General features: G+C 41.0%; 1 pseudogene; it reads right to left on the reverse strand.

The window, feature by feature from the left end:
- Positions 1-17673: 17673 nt before the first annotated feature.
- LOC113897466 lies at positions 17674-17920 on the reverse strand (annotated as a pseudogene).
- Positions 17921-18737: the final 817 nt, after the last annotated feature.

Here is an 18737-nt window from a genome sequence, read left to right on the forward strand (position 1 = left end):
TTTTTAGAGTATTACAAAATCCAGATACTTCCCTAGTGGTCCAGTGGTTAAGAACCTGCCTTTCAAAGCAAGGGACTCAGGTTTGATTCCCAGTTAGGGAACTAAGATCCCGCATGCCCTGTGGCAACTAAGCTCAAGTTAAAACTACAGAGCTCACGTGCTCTGGAGCCTGTGGGCTACAACCAGGGAGAAGCCCTTGCAACACGAAGAAGATTCCACATGTTGCAGCAAAGACCTGATGCAACCAAATAAATATTTTTTAAAAATTACAAAATCCAAAGAAATAATATAATTTAATCAACTAACTGCCTGATCCATTCTATAATATCTTTTTTTCTACCTTTTTAAGTATTCATGGCTACATACTCTGATTGCCTATTCATACCACAGTGATTTTATAATACAGGAAAGAAAACAGAAAAAGTGTCAACTACACATTAGCACTTGCCATTGTCAGTTGCCATCTACTTCTGCAAGGATTAAATCACATGCTGCTGCAACTGCTGATTTTCAACACCCCCTGAAAGGAGTTCAGGGTGGAGATCAGAAATGAGGCACTCTGTGCTCTGGGAGAAACTGGCAGAACAGGTCTTCAGGTAGTTAGATATTTTTAGAAGCCAATTTTATGAGCCCAAATCTTGTATCTCTTCATATATAGAAAAGCACTAAAATCCTCCATGATGATGACTGCTCCTTGTGACTAGCAGAAAACTTGTGCAAAAAATATGAACTTGATTATATGTACTCCCTGTTCACCAAAATCACATATATGCTTCCTCCTTACCTCTTTGGAGCAGTTTCTCAGAGCTATCCGAGGTGCTGTCTCCCAGATTATGGTCCTCATTTTACCCCAAATAAAATTTGACTCCCAATTCTTACATTGTGTATTTAGGTTAACAAAAAATTATACATTCTTTCCTCTGGTAAGAGTAAACTGCTCTTCACTACTGAGTATTATAAAATTTTCATTCAGCTTCATGATTTTTACTGATTTGTGTTTTTAAAGCTTTTGTCAAATTTGAGTAATCCTCTAACAATTCTGTTTCATGTGTAAACTTTAAGAGTTGGAGCACCTTTCCATAGGCTAGCTCCTGGATCCATACATTTTAAGCTTTTTCTGCCTTTACCTACAACCTCTTAAGTTAGATCATAGATATGTTCACCTCAGTACAATCTTTAATCTTCATTTTTAGTGAAGAGCAAATGCTGGATGGTTGGCACTGTGAGTGGTAGGGGTTTTCCTGGAAGCCATGATTATGCCATAATAGGCAGCAATAGCTAGACTATAATGGAATGAACCATGTAATGTGTACTCCATTAAGCTAAAATTAAGTGTATTGCTAACTCAGCTTCCACTCAGCAAGATCTTAATAATATGTGATCTCTCCAATACTACTATGACAGAGAAGTCAGAGTATAAAAGAAAGTGGTCCTAATCAGATGGAATAAATATCCTACTTTTGAAAATTTACAAAAATGTATAATCATGTGATCATATAGCATACAAACATTTCTGTTGAAGTTTTTAAGAATAATTTGGGTTTGATTATATATGCAAAATATAATAACTAAATCATTTGAAATTTACTTAAAGATATTTTTTAAAAAAGCAGAGAAGGAAGTAGCAACTAACACCAGTATTCTTGCCTGAAAAATTTCATGAGCGGAGGAGCCTGGCAGGCTACTGTCCACGGGGTTGCAAAGAGTTGGCCATGACTGAGTAACTGAGCACATAAAGAAAAAAATAGAAGCCACTCATCATTTTCTGACCAAGACATAATTGTTGTGAATATCTTGGAATGTTCCTTGTGACATTTTGAAAAACATAGCTGTAGTTTAAGCTGCAATAGTTTAATAAGGCCACTGAAATAACTGCTTTGGCCACTTGGACCTTTTCAAACCCTGACTAGGATTGTACACATTGTATAAATATGGCTTCTCCTAAATCCAAAAGCACAATGTAAACAAAATACCAAGTAAGGTATGCAAAATCCTCTATCCTGCCTCTGACAACAGCACACTCCTCATCCTACCCTTGAGCCTCAGCTTAATCACCCAGAGTGCTCTTTATTCTCTCTTAGCTTTTTATTTTGATGTAATTTTAGACTTACAGAAAAGTTGCAAAAACAGTACAGAAAGTTTCCAAAACTCTTCACCAGTTTTCCCTAAATGTTAACATCTTCTCTAACTGTAGTACTTTTATCAAAACCAGGAAATTAACATTGATATGATGCTATTAGCTAAGCTACAAGACTTTGCATTTCACTAGTTTCCCCACAAATATTCTTTTCCTGGTCTGGGAATCAACCCAGGATTCCACATTATATCTAATTGCCATGTCTGTACCACCTCTTTTATGACAATTCCTTTGTCTTTGCTTGTCTTTTATGACTCTGGTACTTTCAGCATACTGGCAGTTAGTTTATAGAACAACTTCGATTTGGATTTGTCTAATGTGTTCTCCTTATTTGACTGAATTTAGGCTTGATCCCTGGCGGCTCAGGTGGAAAAGTATCTGCCTACAATGTGGGAGACCCAGCTTTGACACCTGGGTCGAAGATTGGGAAGATTGGGAAGATCCCCTGGAGAAGGGAATGGCTACCCATTCCAGTATTCTTGCCTGGAGAATTTCATGGACAGAGGAGCCTGGAAGGCTACAGTCCATAGGACTGCAAAGAGTCAGACAGGACTGAGCAACTAACACTTTCACTTTCAGGTATATTTGGCAAGAAAACTACAGAAGTGATGTGCTTTTCTCAATACATCATATTAGGAGATACGTGATGTCTATATATTTTTAAATTTTTTCATTTAAAACTTATTTATTCATTTTTCACTCCACTGGGTCTTCTTTGTTTTGCGCAGGCTTCTCATTGCCCTGGTTTCCCTTGTTGCAGAGTACAGGCTCTAGGACACAGGCTTCAGAAATAGCAGCTCACAGGCCCTAGAGCATGGGCTCAGTAGTGGTGGCACATGGGGCTTACTTGCCCAGCAGAATATGGAATCTTCCTGGGCTAGGGATCGAATCCATGTCCCTTGCATTGACAGGAGGATTCTTAACCTCTGGACCACCAGGGAAGTCCCTTAGATAATTCAAAAAGATGGCATGTACTAAAAATCTATGGCTTAAGACTGCACCCTTTCCAAGGCTGTTTCTGTCTTGTTCATTGTTTGTATTGATTTAATTGTAGATACTACAGATGGTCCTTATCTCTCATAAGATAAAAGTTTTTACAACCTGTATGTTTTGAGCATTATTCCCCAATTCTTTTGAGTACTCAAAACTTTTGATTATGTGATGGCTGATACGTACCATACCAGTCAGGATGCACTAGCTTATGTTATAATAACAGATGACTCCCTCCAGGGCTGGGATTCATAATTCTGTTACAGGGAAGGGCTAATTTTGGTGAACACTAATACCAACTACAACTTATACAGTTGATCCTTGAACAACATGGGAATTAGGAGTATCAACCCTCCTCATAGCCAAAAATCCACATATAATTTACAGTTGATCCTCCGTATCCACGGGTCCTTCACATATGCATACTCCACCAACCATGGATCACACAGCACTGTAGTAATTATTACTGAAAAAAAAAAATCCCCCTATAAGTGAACCTTCACAGTTTAAACCCATGTTGTACAAGGATAACTGTGTGTGTGTATATATATACACACATACATATAAGAGCTCTTGATGAAGGTGAAAGAGGAGAGTGAAAAAACTGGCTTAAAACTCAACATTCAGAAAACTAAGATCATGGCTTCAGGTCCCATCACTTCATGGCAAATAGATGAGGAAACAATGGAAACAGTGACAGACTTTGCTGTCTTGGGCTCCAAAATCACTGCAGATGGTGACTGCAGCTGTGAAATTAAAAGATGCTTGCTACTTGGATGAAAAGCTATGACAAACCTGGACAGCATATTAAAAAACAGAGACATTATTTAGCCAACAAAGGTCCTTCTAGTCAAACCTATGGTTTTTCCAGTAGTCATGTATGAATGTGAGAGTTGGACTATAAAGAAGGGTGAATGCCGAAAAATTGTTGCTTTTGAACTGTGGTGCTGGAGAAGACTCTTGAGAGTCCCTTGGACAGCAAGGAGATCAAACCAGTCAATCCTAAAGGAAATCAATCCGAAATATTCATTGGAAAGACTGATGCTGAAGCTGAAGCTCCAATACTTTGGCCACCTGATGAGAAGAGCCAACTCATTAGAAAAGACCCTGATGCTGGGAAAGATTGAAGGCAGGAGGAGAAGGGGATGACAGAGAGTGAGACGGTTGGATGGTATCACTGACTCAATGGATGTGACTTTGAGCAAGCTCTACAAGATGGTGAGGGACAGGGAAGCCTGGCATGCTGCAGTCCATGGGGTTGCGAAGAGTCAGACACAACTGAGCAACTGAACAATAACAACAACATATATATATACATATACATATATTCATACATACACACACATATGTATACACACACACACACACACATATATATATATAATTTGGCTTCCCTGGTGGCTCAGATGGTAAAGAATCTGCCTGCAATGCAGGATACTCGGATTTGATCCCTGGGTTGGGAAGATCTCCTGGAGAAGGGAATGGCAGCACACTCCAATATTCTTGCCCGGGGAATTCCGTGATCAGAGAAGCCTGGTGGGCTATAGTCCGTGGGGTCACAAAGAGTCAGACACGACTGAGAGATTAACACTATTTTCATATATATAACATACATAGTGATAGCTTACAGTGAATGATGTCAGATTTATGATCTCCAAAGAAGATTTAGCTTTGGGACCAGGGACCAGACTTGATCACTCAATAGCTTTTGTGTAACAGTTTTATTAAAGTGAAAAAGGTACAGAGAAAGCTTCTGACATAGACATCAGAAGGGAGCCAGAAAGTGCACCACTCGCTAGTCTAAGCAAGGGAGTTATATACTTTTTAATTGGTTATTACAGTAAATCAAAAGAATGTCTCAAGGTTGTAAAGATCTTACCAGACCCACTCCCATAATATACATTCTAAGATAACAGGATTAGTCAGAAGGTCCTCAAGGAGAAACATGTCCTCAAGAAGGATACATTGTTGTTATATATTCCTTACTAAGACTAAGGAATGTAGAAAAAAAATTTTGTCTTTTCCTCCTCCTTGAGAATTCCAGACCCCTTATCTCCTCCTTGGGAGTCGCAGACCTCTTATCAACCTGCCTAGGAATTGACTGTCTCAATATGAATCGTAGATGTATGTTATGAAGTATAAATAGAATCTATCACCCAAAGTAAGATCTATGTATTACCAATAACACTGACTTTACCTGTGTATTTATGCTGAATCCTCTCCCTGACATAACTTTATAGAATTTTATATTTATAATTTCTTTGCTTTTTAAAATCATGGTTAGCATCACATGTAAATATTTTCCTAATTTTTTAGTTTTGCCTGTTACCTATCATATTCATATTTTTACACTTACATCAATATACAAAATTTTTAAGTTGTTGCTTACTGATCTGGGCTCCAGACCAGTTAAAACAACTTATGTTTTAGTACTATGTTCACCAGTGTTTGTGGACTTAGAATATTTTGGGGGCTTCCCTGGCAGCTTAGTGGTAAAGAATTCACCTGCCAATGCCAGAGATGCAGGTTTGATCCCTGGGTCAGGAAGATCTCCTGGAGAATGAAATGGCAACCCACTCCAGTATCCTTGCTTGGGAAATCCCATGGACAGAGAAGCTTACAGGGCTACATATTCAGACTTTTATATATACATCAACATGCAAAAATTTTAAGCTATTGCTTACTGGTCTGGTCTCCAGACCAGTTAAAACAAGTTATGTTTTAGTACTATGTTCAACAGAGTTTGTGGAATTATATGAATATTTTAGTTCATCCTGGGTTCATCAATGAAACAAAAAATTGGAAAAATAAAAGTGTTGATGCCAGTAATAAGAAGTCTGAGAAGAACTGAGACGGGAGCAGCTACCACTCGGTGGGATTCCAGCCAAGGATGCATGGCCCAGGTCTGGTCATGGGAAACGGATGGACCCAAATTGAGGGTCAGCTTACAGAAGGAAAAGCCTGCACTTTTTAATACTCTCAAGGACTACAACAGCAGGACTGAGAACTGTTCCAGATTGAAGGAAACTGATGCAACATGATGTGTGTGTGTGTGCTAAGTCCTTTAGTCATGTCTGACTCTTTGTGACCCAATGGACAGTAGCCCACTAGGCTCCTCTGCCCGTGGGACTTCCCAGGCAAGAATACTGGTGAGGGCTACCATTTCCTTCTCCAAGGGATCTTCCCGACCCAGGGATCAGACCCTGTGTCTCTTGTGTCTCCTGCATTGGCAGGTGGATTCTTCGCCACCAAGCCACCTGAGAAACCTTGGTGCAACATGATGCTATGGTACAAAGGAGTGTGTCCCTCTCAAATTCATATGTTGAAATCCTAGCTCCCGGTGTTATGGTATTAGAAAGCAGGGCCTTTGGGAGGTGATTAGGTCATGAGATCAGTGCTGTTCTAAAAGAGGCCAGAAAGAGCTCCCTTACCCTTTCATCATGTAAGTAAAAAATAGCAGAATATGCCACCCCCAAATAAGCCTTTTGGCATAAGCGGATTATTTTGAGAAATTGCAGACACAAAAGAAGTTCTGGAAATAGATTTGAAATTATCCCTTTTCAATGGAAATCTAAATTTATAAAGGAAATTTACATTAGAAAGGGAGCTGTGTCAGGAACAGAGCTATTACAAGACATAACTGTTTCACCTGAGATACTTAGTTGCAGGGCAAACTTTTTGACCAAACATCTTCTCTTCTTGGGGCTTCCCAGGTGGCACTAGTGGTAAAGAAATCACCTGCCAAAGCAGGAGACAGAAGAGACACGGGTTCCATCCCTGGGTTGGGAAGATCCCTGGAGGAGGGCATGACAACCCACTCCAGTAGTCTTGCCTGGAGAATCCCATGGACAGAGGAGCCTGGTGGGCTACAGTCCATAGGGTTGCAAAGAGTCAGACATGACTCAAACGACTTAGCACTCATGCGTGCAGCTCATCATACTAGTCTGAGATTACAAGGGATCAACAGAAAAGTGTATACCAATGACTGCTCCTGTAGAGTTTACATTTCCCAAGGAGCATACTGCAAATAGTCAGCAAAACCAAAGATAATTCACTGGTAGTCCAGTGGTTAAGACTCTGCACTTCCATTGCAGGCTTCTCTGGTGGCTCAGATGGCAAAGCATCTCCCTGCAATGCAGGAGACCCAGGTTCGATCGCTGGGTCGGGAAGATCCCCTGGAGAAGGAAATGCCAACCCACTCCAGTACTCTTGCCTGGAAAATCCCATGGACAGAAGAGCCTGATGGGTTACGGTCCATGGGGTCGCAGAGTCAGACACGACTGAGTGACTTCACTTTCACTTTCACTTTCCCTTGCGGAGGACACAGGTTTGATTCCTGGTCAGGGAACTAAGATTCCACATGCCACTCAGTGCAGCCAAAAAAATTTAAAAACATACAAACAAAAATCAAAAGCAATACATTAGGCCAAAGGAGTCCAGTGGTTTCAGCAAATTAGAGATTCTCAGTTTGAGAATCCTGTTAGTCCTTTCATCCTTGCCTGATGATTGAGGGTGACAGGGACAGTGATAATTCCAAGAAGTTTCCAACATTTTTGTTCAGGCTTGTGTGATTTTCCCAGGGAGTAGATGCTTCAGTCACTGAAGACTGTGGAAGGTATACCCCAAGGGGGAAATATTTTCTACAAGTTTCTCTGCCACTGTGAGGGCACCAGCTTTGCAGCAGAGGAAGTCTTCAGCCCATTCAGAAAATATAAATACAGTAACAAGTACATATTGATAAAACATATTAAGTAACAAATGAATGAAGTCCAGCTGCAGGTGTTCAACGCATTCATAGGCACAAGGTCTCAGGCCTCTAGGAACAAAAATAGTCTCTTCAGGATAGTGGATGTGTCAGGTCAAACACTGGTGGCTAACTGCTTTTGTAACTTTATAGAAGTTTCCCCATGATGCTATTCATGATTTGAGTTATTTTGAATGATCCATGGACGGAGGAGCCTGGCAGGCTACAGTCCACAGGGTCGCAAAAGAGTTAGACACGACTTAGCAACATAGTGGATAAAGAAATGCAAAAAAATATAAAATGAGGTTTTCCAGGAATCTGGGAAGAACCAAGCAGTCGTCTTGGGCTTCCCAATATCCAGACTGTTCATTGAGTTTACAACCATTGTTTTCCCATTTTAATTCCTCTGGTTCAGAGCAGATGGCTGCCATGTTGCAAGGACATCAGGATGGCAAAAGTCTGGGAACCAGGGGTCATTTTTTTGCCAAAAGATAGTGGATTTCATTCACATGTGCCACAACTTTCAAGCTTCTGCTGCTGCCCTTGTTTATCAGGCATCTCCCTGGATAAGTGAGGTGCAGTCTTTTTATTGTGAGCCTCAGTTTTAATAACAGCAATTTCAGAAGGCAAAAGAATGGTGGTAAGGTCATTTGCTTGTTGTTCATTTTTTTAAATAGAGTACAGTGTTTATTTTATATTATGGCAGGTACACTAGAATTTCAAAAATTTAAAACATATAAAAAGTGATTAGAAACTAACACGTATCAACAGCTGATACAATGTCTAAGATTGTTTATTATACAGCAGGCAGTGCTAATGTCAACAGGGCACCATGGAAATTAGTCTAAAAAGTATCATTAGGCTTTATATAAGCATAAAAAGTATCACTAGGCTTTATACAAGCAACCACATCTGTTGCTGCTTTAGAATTTGGAGATATAGTGCGCTTCTAATGCTAAGCAGTCCTTTAACATTTGTAACGTTATATACTGTTTTATAGTAATTATTAATAGGTTGGCAAATGTTTCAAAATAAAGTAGAAATGTATTCATGACATCACAGAAACGCACATCCTGTTTTGTTTTCAATAAGAACATAATCCCTTCAGTTCAGAACTCCTAGATGTATGCGATAATGTACACACAGATGGTTGGCATCAGAATAAACAAGAAAACACCTTTGTGTCCATGTGCACGTGTGCTCAGTCATGTCCAACTCTTTTCAACCCCGTGGAGCCTGCCAGGCTCCTCTGTCCATGGAATTTTCCAGGAGTATTGGATCGGGTTGCCACTTCCTACTCCAGAGGATCCTTGCTGCCCAGGGATCGAACCCACGTCTCTTACATCCCCTGTTTTGGCAGGCAGATTCTTTACCACTGCGCCACCTGGGAAGTTGCGGTGGATGACTGCAAAGGCACACTGGCTATTAGTATAAATATTAACAGTTTGTCCCTCTAACAACCGGCATTCCCTGAGAAGGGCATCGAGCTCCGCTTGCTGCTGCTGCTAAGTCGCTTCAGTCATGTCCGACTCTTTGCAACCCCAGAGACGGCAGCCCACAAGGCTCCCCCGTCCCTGGGATTCTCCAGGCAAGAACACTGGAGTGGGTTGCCATTTCCTTCTCCAATGCATGAAAGTGAGAAGGGAAAGTGAAGTCGCTCAGCCGTGTCTGACTCTTAGCAGCCCCATGGACTGCAGCCCACCAGGGTCCTCTGTCCGTGGGATTTTCCAGGCAAGAGTACTGGAGTGGGGTGCCATTGCCTTTTCCGGAGCTCTGCTTACTGGACTTATTTAGCTTATGAGATGCTTTCCCTCTCAAGTAGTTCATATTGGACAGTAACAGCATAACTAGCTTAGAAATATCCTTTGTAATTTTTACAATATGACCCATCAAAGATCAGCTCAGGGTTACTCAAAGGGGCATCTCATAAATCAGGATGCAGTGTCACTGAATGGGACACTATCACCTTGAAGCCCTGGGGCTCACCTTTGTCAGGCAGGATTAAGAGCATTGCAGTGTTTAAGATGAAGATTAGGCGATGAAAGCAGAAGGATCTCATAGGAGCTTAGTCTGTGGAGAAGTGTTGAGTCAATTCAGAATTAAGGAGGCTTTGGATAGGGTGTGGAGCTTGTAAATAAATGTCATTTCCTAGGATTTAGTTTGCTGAAGTTTCTACTAACTCTGTAACTGCAGTTTATCCCTTAAGACAGTTGGGATAGGCAAAGGAACTGAATCAATTGCAAGTTATCATAACCAAAAGGCTTACGTTTATTGCCAAGTGCTACATAGGCATTCCCAGGGCTTGGTTCTTCCTCGAATGCACAAATGAAAGGGTTAGAATAGTTAGGTAGCCCTAAGGCAGGTATTTCTTGCAGTACCTGTTTTAACTTTATAGAGGCCTGCTCATGTTTAACCTTCCCAAGGAAGGGATTCAGGGAATGAAATTTTAGGAAGTTCATAAAATATAAAAGGTAATAGAAAAAAAAAAAAAATCTAGGAACCCATAGTCTGTAATAACATCCAGGCCCAGAAATCCACAAAGTTATCACCTAGTTGTGGACCTAGGAAATTCTTAGATTTGCTCAGTGCATTTTGGAAATAACTGGATTCCTTCAATGCTTAGATTATGACTTAGATAATAAACAGTTTCTAGAGATCATTGTAGGTACTTCCTCAGTGGTTCAGCAGTAAAGAATCTGCCTCAGTGCAGGAGACACAGGAGATGTGGATTCGATCCCTGGGTCAGAAAGATCCTCTGGAGGAGGGCATGGCAACCCACTCCAGTATTCTTGCCTGGAGGATCCTTTGGAGCCTGTCAGGATACAGTCCATAGGGTGGCAAAGAGTCAGACACAACTGAAGCAACTGAGAATGCACGCACGCACAGATAATTGGAATTGTTTTTTAGGCTTTATGTCCCTTTTCAGCTAACTGTAGTGGCAAATAAGTAGAATCTTTATGGATGTCTCTGGTAACAGACACACCACGAGGCTCGTCTACTACATTTTGTGAAAGGGTCAATTTCTCAGGGAACTAGAGGGTACTTAAAATCTTGGTGGAACACTTGGGAAAGTTAGAAAGGGCCACAATGAACTCTTGAGGCTTGATTGTCCAGATATATTGCTGATTGTTCCAAGAGAAGACAAGTAAGTATTGGCTGTTGGTGTCTACAGGGATGCTGAGTAAGACTGAACAAAGGTCGGCAGCATGGAACAATCCTAAGTCTGGTAGGACTCGTGAGAAAAGGATGTTTCTCTTGATCCTACTTGGAACAAGTAGGAAACAGGGAGAGAACTGTCTTGTTAATAGCTCTCAAGTTCTTGACAAATGTCCATCCCATGCATTAGGTTTTCAGACCAGCAAAATCAGCATGTTACAATATATGGACTGGTACAGGAAATGATCAATCTTGGGTAATTTAGTCTTCTACTATTGGTGTGTGGCCTTGTCCAGGGCTTCTCAGGTGGTACAGTGGTAAAGAATCTTCCTTCCAGTGCAGGAGATGCAAGAGATGTGGGTTCAACCCTTGGGTCAGGAAGATCCCCTAACCCATTGGAATGGTAACCCATTCCAGTACTCTTGCCTGGAAAATTCCACAGATAGAGGAGCCTGGTGAGCTATAATCCATGAAGTCTGAGCGCACACACACTTGTATAGCCTCAGACTTAAGTGGATACTGAGGTAATTTAGGAAGAGGCTTAGCTATTTGAGTTTTTATAGACACTGTATTTTTTATTCTCCCAAAGTCACTATGAGAAGTAGCCCAGAGATTTTTAGGTACCTCCATTAAATCAAAGAATCTTTATTAGAGTTCTTGTTCTTTTGTATCAAAGACAAATTGTAAAGAACATAAAAGATCAGGTTCAGATTGACCAGGAAATTCTAAAATGAGGTCTCCATTGGATGTCAAAATATATTAGCCCTTTTATTTTATTTTAATTTTTTTTTTTTTTTGGCCACACTCAGTAGCATGTGAGATCTTTGTTCCCCAACCAGGAATCAAAACCAGGCCCACAGAGTGAGAATGTGGAGTCCTAACCACTAGAAAGAGAAAATGTTAGTCACTCAATTGTGTCTAACTCTTTGTGACCTCGTAGGCTGTAGCCTGCCAGGCTCTTCTGTATACTGGAGTGGGTAGCCATTCCCTTCTCCAGGGAATTTTCCCACCCAGGGATTGAACTCAGATCTCCTGCACTGCAGGCAGATTCTTTACTGCCAGGGTGAGCCACTGAACTGCCTAGAAATTCCCAGCCCTTTTAGTTCAGAAAGGAGAGCTCTGCATAAAAGATTGGGCTGTGTCACACAGTGAAAGAAATGCTTTTCAGTAAAAGGTCACCATTTGTTTGATATAGAAACCTTCTCTGAATTTTCATCGATACCCCAACTATCTAATTTTCACTCCTGGGGGGTTTGTTGTTCTATGAGGGTGAGATTTAAAGTAGAAAGTATGGCTCTGGTATCTATTACCAGAATTTAGCAGAATTTTCCATTAATTTTAGTTTTAGCCTCCTCTTGGCTATTTAAGGGAATTACTAGAGGCGTGAGTTTGAGTGAACTCCGGGAGTTGGTGATGGACAGGGAGGCCTGGTATGCTGCAATTCATGGGGTCGAAAAGAGTCAGACACGACTGAGAGACTGAACTGAACTGAACTGAACTGAAGGGGCAGTTTTCTAGAGAATTTCTCAGTCCTGCCAGTTCTTGGAGGGGCCCATGTAGGGACCCTCCTTTGGAAGTAGATATGAGGGCATTTGAGTTTCCCAGGTGGTGCTAGTGGTAAAGAACCCTCCTGCCAATGCAGGAGATGTAAGAGATGTGGGCTTGATCCTTGGGTTGAGAAGATCCCCTGCAGAAGGGCACAATAACCCACTCCAGTATTCTTGCCTAGAGAATCCCATGGACAAAGGAGCCTGGCGGGCTACAGTCCTGCTGCTGCTACTGCTGAGTCACTTCAGTCATGTCCGACTCTGTGCAACCCCATAGTCGGCAGCCCACCAGGCTCCCCCGTCCCTGGGATTCTCCAGGCAAGCACACTGGAGTGGGTTGCCATTTCCTTCTCCAATGCATGAAAGTGAAAAATGAAAGCGAAGTCGCTCAGTCAGGTCCGACTCTTTGCGACCCCATGGATTGCAGCCCACCAGGCTCCTCCATCCATGGGATTTTCCAGGCAAGAGGGCTGCAAAGAGTCAGCACAACTGAAGCAAATTAGCACGCACACACCCATGAGGGCATTTAAGTTGATTCTGCAGAATTTGCATAAGGCCTTTGAGGACAATCTCTTTTCCAGTGTCCCAGCTGATGACAACTGAGACATCAATTCTTGGGCCCATGTTTTGATGATGAACCGCAAGGAGTTTGCAATTGGAGAAATCCAGATGTTAAATAGGTCTCTGGCCTTGGCGCTGTTGTAGCTGTAGGCTGATAGTTTGGTGATTTCCTGTTTACAATCTTTTTCCAAAGTCCTTTCAAAATGCTCAGTTATGGTCACAAGTTCAGTAAGATTCATGGCCTCCATCCTATTTTCTATCTTTTTATCAATACACTAATCTCAGGAGATAATCCATTCACAGATAGTGCATCTGGATCGGGTTGAATTCATTATCGTATGAATGAGCAGGATGAAGGACCTCGTTTATTGTATGGAACCCAGAATGCCACAGGAAGAGAGTTTTCAGATGGGCCTAAAGTCTGCCACATGGTTCTTCTGTCTTGAGGCTGTCTGGAAGCTTCTGCATACTAATGGGCTCAGACAGTAAAAACTACTCCTTCAATGCAGGAGACCCAGGTTCAGTAGCAGGTTTGGGAAGATCCCCTGGAGAAGGAAATGGCTACCCACTCCAGTATTCTTGCCTGGAGAATTTCATGGACAGAGGAGCCTGGTGGGCTACAGTCCATGGGGTTGCAAAGAGTTGAACACGACTGAGAGCCTAAGCACACATACCAAGTAAAATAGGTTTCCCATTCTGTTTGACTTGAAAAAACTTGTTTTCAACTTCACTTCTTAAATAAACAATTTTATCTAAATTGGAATATTTCCATTTGTGGCCATTGCAATTCCAGGTGGTTTTTAGTAAGATTTTGCCATTTTTGTTGAAATCTATGGCTTCCAGGACTATAATTCTTAGACTTAAAATAAGTTGGTGTGCCTAAATGTAGCAAATTTAACTCTGTAAAATTTAAGACAAACTAATACCTAAAAGGGATTTACTGCTGGATTGGGAATCACACATTATTTTATTTTATTTTTTTAATATTTTTTATTTTTCGTTGTGTCAAGTCTTACTTGCTCAGTGGCATGTGAGGTTTTAGTTCCCTGACCTACATCCCCTGCATTGGAAGACAGATTCTTAACCACTGGGTGGCCAGGGAAGTTCCTCACACAGTGTTTTAAAGTGCACCTCAATGCACAGAAGTTCTTTTGAGGTTTGTGGGTGACCTGTGTCAATTGAGAAATGAAGTATTTCCTGCCTTATTAGTAAACAAGGATGACACGGTCAGTAGCAATTCCAGCCCTCCAATTTCTGAGCCCTGAGGGGACCCAGGAAGGAGAACAATATCTGCCATTGGGCAGCCATTAGGCTGCAACTGCTCCCTAAGGTGAGCACTGAGAAACTCAGGATACGGGCCCCAGGTAGCTGAGATACATGTGATACAAATGATTTCAGCGAACCCGGACTCTTGCATCTTCCCATACATAGAAAAGCTCTAATTCCTTAACTTGAGATATCTGGTTTTCCTTAATTAACAATAATTTTTTGTTGTTCAGACTGCTTGCCCCTTGTTGCAAACTTCTATATAACCTGACTCCTCTCTCTGCCTCCTTGGAGCGATTCTCTCAGAGTCACTTGAAATGCTATCTCCAGGGCTTGTCTACACAATCTAACCTATTCCATGACCAATTTATCTCAACATGAGAGCTTTGACGTAGGTGGCAAGTGCTCCAACAGCTCTTAAATGCTTTTTCCCAGCCCATTAGTTTTGTTTTTTTAATTTATTTTTATTTTATTTTATTTTATTATTTTTTTAATTTTATTTTATTTTTAAACTTTACATAATTGTATTAGTTTTGCCAAATATCAAAATGAATCCGCCACAGGTATACATGTGTTCCCCATCCTGAACCCTCCTCTCTCCTCCCTCCCCATACCATCCCTCTGGGTCGTCCCAGTGCACCAGCCCCAAGCATCCAGTATCGTGCATCGAACCTGGACTGGCAACTCGTTTCTTACATGATATTTTACATGTTTCATTGCCATTCTCCCAAATCTTCCCACCCTCTCCCTCTCCCACAGAGTCCATAAAACTGTTCTATACATCAGTGTCTCTTTTGCTGTCTCGTACACTGGATTATTGTTACCATCTTTCTAAATTCCATATATATGCGTTAGTATACTGTATTGATGTTTTTCCTTCTGGCTTACTTCACTCTGTATAATAGGCTCCAGTTTCATCCACCTCATTAGAACTGATTCAAATGTATTCTTTTTAATGGCTGAGTAATATTCCATTGCGTATATGTACCACGGCTTTCTTATCCATTCATCTGCTGATGGACATCTAGGTTACTTCCATGTCCTGGCTATTATAAACAGTGCTGCGATGAACACTGGGGTACACGTGTCTCTTTCCCTTCTGGTTTCCTCAGTGTGTATGCCCAGCAGTGGGATTGCTGGATCATAAGGCAGTTCTATTTCCAGTTTTTTAAGGAATCTCCACACTGTTCTCCATAGTGGCTGTACTAGTTTGCATTCCCACCAACAGTGTAAGAGGGTTCCCTTTTCTCCACACCCTCTCCAGCATTTATTATTTGTAGACTTTTGGATCACAGCCATTCTGACTGGTGTGAAATGGTACCTCATAGTGGTTTTGATTTGCATCTCTCTGATAATGAGTGATGTTGAGCATCTTTTCATGTGTTTGTTAGCCATCTGTATGTCTTCTTTGGAGAAATGTCTATTTAGTTCTTTGGCCCATTTTTTGATTGGGTCATTTATTTTTCTGGAATTGAGCTGTAGGAGTTGCTTATATATTTTTGAGATTAGTTGTTTGTCGGTTGCTTCATTTGCTATTATTTTCTCCCATTCTGAAGGCTGCCTTTTCACCTTGCTAATAGTTTCCTTTGATGTGCAGAAGCTTTTAAGGTTAATTAGGTCCCATTTGTTTATTTTTGCTTTTATTTCCAATATTCTGGGAGGTGGGTCATAGAGGATCCTGCTGTGATGTATGTCAGAGAGTGTTTTGCCTATGTTCTCCTCTAGGAGTTTTATAGTTTCTGGTCTTACGTTTAGATCTTTAATCCATTTTGAGTTTATTTTTGTGTATGGTGTTAGAAAGTGTTCTAGTTTCATTCTTTTACAAGTGGTTGACCAGATTTCCCAGCACCACTTGTTAAAGAGATTGTCTTTAATCCATTGTATATTCTTGCTTCTTTTGTCAAAGATAAGGTGTCCATATGTGTGTGGATTTATCTCTGGGCTTTCTATTTTGTTCCATTGATCAATATTTCTGTCTTTGTGCCAGTACCATACTGTCTTGATAACTGTGGCTTTGTAGTAGAGCCTGAAGTCAGGTAGGTTGATTCCTCCAGTTCCATTCTTCTTTCTCAAGATCGCTTTGGCTATTTGAGGTTTTTTGTATTTCCATACAAATTGTGAAATTATTTGTTCTAGCTCTGTGAAGAATACTGTTGGTAGCTTGATAGGGATTGCATTGAATCTATAAATTGCTTTGGGTAGTATACTCATTTTCACTATATTGATTCTTCCAATCCATGAACATGGTATATTTCTCCATCTATTAGTGTCCTCTTTGATTTCTTTCACCAGTGTTTTATAGTTTTCTATATATAGGTCTTTAGTTTATTTAGGTAGATATATTCCTAAGTATTTTATTCTTTCCATTGCAATGGTGAATGGAATTGTTTCCTTAATTTCTCTTTCTGTTTTCTCATTATTAGTGTATAGGAATGCAAGGAATTTCTGTGTGTTGATTTTATATCCTGCAACTTTACTATAGTCATTGATTATTTCTAGTAATTTTCTGGTGGAGTCTTTAGGCTTTTCTATGTAGAGGATCATGTCATCTGCAAACAGTGAGAGTTTTACTTCTTCTTTTCCAATTTGGATTCCTTTTATTTCTTTTTCTGCTCTGATTGCTGTGGCCAAAACTTCCAAAACTATGTTGAATAGTAATGGTGAAAGTGCCAGCCCATTAGTTTTGCATTCTTCTGAGATGCCCATTAGCAACAGCTTTCTGAACACAGAACAGCTCAAGTCAGACCCAGGCCTTTTTTTCTCTGGTTTTAAATTTTTTTATTTGCATATTTTAAAAAGTGTACATTATAATAATTAAAATCCTTTGAACAAAACAGTGGCATTGTGATTACACTTGCATTTTACCAGGAATTCTCTGGCCATCCAGTGGTTAGGACTCCATGCTCTCACTGCCAAAAGTCTAGGTCCTATCCTCAGTCAAGGGACTGGGATGCCACATGCCCTGAGGCTAAAAAAAACAACCCTACATTTTATAGCTTTCAGGACACCTTGCACCAACTTGGTTTTTACTCTAGGTTTCACTGTTGTCCTGTTCAGCTTTTTGTTTCACCAACAGCAAGACAGGCAGATGAGGGGCCTGGCCTGACTTTCATTGCCAGCAGTTCTTCATTCTTTGGTGTGAAAAGGGGCAGTGTTGTCACTTAAACTTGATCCAACCTCTTTGCATCAAATGAAGGAAAACAGCTATAAGAAGTCAAACAAGAAGGCAATGCTTGTGGAATGTACAGTTCATATTGGTGGCTCCTGCCTTGTTATGACTCTCTTGCTTGCTTCTCCTGTTCAAGCATTTCCTTTGCAGGCAGAGGATTTTTCTTTCTTGTGCTTCTCTCTTCTTCAGGTTTGATTTGTTGCATTTCTCAAGGTCAGCCATACCAAGTTTGTCGGACATGGTTTCAGAGGAAGCAGAGCAAGGCATATGAGTGAGTGGAGTCTGGTTTGAGCAGTGGCTGCCCAGAGTCTTAGTCTGGTTATTGGACCCAGTCCAGCTCCAGCCAGCATTTCCCACTGTGGACTCTGGGGAGAGTCTGGGAAGAATGGGGAAAGCTTCCAAACAAATTGGGAATGGTGGCAAGTCAATTAGATCAGGATCCTGATGTAAAGACGGTGGAGCTCAGAACTGAGAGGAATTTATCCATGGCCCTTGGACATGGCAGGAAAGATGGAGAACTCTTAAGGGTTCAAGGGATGCCATGTCTGTGTTTCTTGTTACTGAAGCTGCTGGAAAGTCAAAGTGTTAGTCACTCAGTCATGTCCAACTCTTTGCAACCCCATGGACTGTAGCCCACCAGACTTCTCTGGCATGGGCTTCTGTTCCCTTCTCCAGGGAATCTTCCTGACTCAGGGATCAGACCCATGTCTCCCTCATTGCAGGCAGATTCTTTACCATCTGAGCTGCCAGGGAAGCTGCTGAAAGTCTCCTTCAATCCCAGCACTGCCACCAAAACAATTTTTTAAAAAAATTCAACTGAGCAAATTTAAAGATCAAATTGGCTTTTTCAGTAATAATGAATCAGGCAGGATCCTATCTAGCAAATAGAAAACAGTTCTGCTAAGCAGCAGAAAAGGTGTTTATAGACAGAAAAGGATATAGAAATGGAAATTTCTAGCAAAGAGTGGATAGATTGAGATTTAGGTCAAGCTCATTTGGCGGACAGAAGGGGTCTTGAGGGATTGCCTCACTTGTGCTGACCTGGAAATTCCAGACTAACCAGTTAAAATTACATTCTTGGAGGAGGTTGAAACTGCCATTAAGCTAGGTATTAAATCATTTGCTGACATGGGGCTTAGTACAAATGATGCCATTTGGGGCCTGTTA

This window comes from Bos indicus x Bos taurus, chromosome 8, assembly GCF_003369695.1.
Source record: "Bos indicus x Bos taurus breed Angus x Brahman F1 hybrid chromosome 8, Bos_hybrid_MaternalHap_v2.0, whole genome shotgun sequence".
NCBI lineage: Eukaryota > Metazoa > Chordata > Mammalia > Artiodactyla > Bovidae > Bos > Bos indicus x Bos taurus.